Genomic DNA, 1,329 nt, shown 5'->3' with positions numbered 1-1,329 from the left:
CTACTACTACTACTACTACTACTACTACTACTACTACTACTACTATTAGTACCGCTACTACAACTACCTGGGCTTAAAGAGTCCTAGGACACTTCAACCCCTGGGTATAGTTAATCCTAGGACAGACTATATCCCCACACTCATACCTCTGGCTATACTATTATTATTACAACTACAACAACCCGACTACTACCACCACTACTACTAGCCTACTAATATTACTACTAGCCTACTGCTATTACTACTAGTAGTAGTACTACTATTACTACTAGAAGCAGGACCACTACTATTGTAATCTGTCCAAGGACACTTTAACCTCCGGGGGTTAGTCTGTCCTAGAACACTTTAACCCCCGGGAGGGTTGATCTGTCCCAGGGGGGGTTATTCTGTCCTAGGACACTTTAACCCCCGGGAGGGTTGATCTGTCCTAGGGGGGGTTATTCTGTCCTAGGACACTTTAACCCCCGGGGGGTTAGTCTGTCCTAGGACACTAACTCCTGGGGGGGGGGTTAATCTGTCCTAGGGGGGGTTATTCTGTCCTAGGACACTAACTCCTGGGAGGGTTAATCTGTCCTAGGGGAGGTTATTCTGTCCTAGGACACTAACTCCTGGGAGGGTTAATCTGTCCTAGGGGAGGTTATTCTGTCCTAGGACACTAACTCATGGGAGGGTTAATCTGTCCTAGGGGGGGTTATTCTGTCCTAGGACACTTTAACCCCCGGCTCTGTAGTCCCAGGGCTCCTCTGGGAGGCAGCGGTGCAAAGGTTCCATGCGCCCTCCAAACAGGGTTCCAGATAGAACCAGGTCACGGTCAAGAAACATCTAGGGTTCCAAAGAACACCATAACAGACTTTTTTTTAGGGTTCTTTGAAATACGTCTGGCTGAAATTGTCCAAGTAACAAAGGTTTAGTCACAAACAATCTGTATCTATTTCGGGTTAAACTCTCATCTTAAACGTTGCCAAAAGAAGCCCAGTTTAAGGACTAGGCTTAGCATGGTCTACTCATTTCGGCGACGGTTGCATCCTCTAATTGTGAAACCCCAAAAGACAGCATTGAGCCAGCGCCAGATCCCCAGGCGGAATGTATGGCCGTCCTGATTTTGTTTAGACGTTAGTTACACGTGCGCCCCTCCCCACTTCACAAGATGTTTTGCTTTCGGAACCCGGAGTCCGACCAAAACCCCGGTTTTCTCTTGGCTCGCCGAAACTAAACACCGTGTTCCCGGCCTACAATCTGGAGCATCTGATGTGGCTTGTAGTTCGGCGCTCTGGCACACCGCCGGCCAGCGTGGCGTGACGCCCCACGCAAAAACCAGGAGGCGGGGCC

Source organism: Borostomias antarcticus (assembly GCF_949987555.1).
Source record: "Borostomias antarcticus genome assembly, chromosome: 12".
Taxonomy (NCBI): Eukaryota; Metazoa; Chordata; class Actinopteri; order Stomiiformes; family Stomiidae; genus Borostomias; species Borostomias antarcticus.
This window is presented reverse-complemented; position numbering follows the sequence as displayed.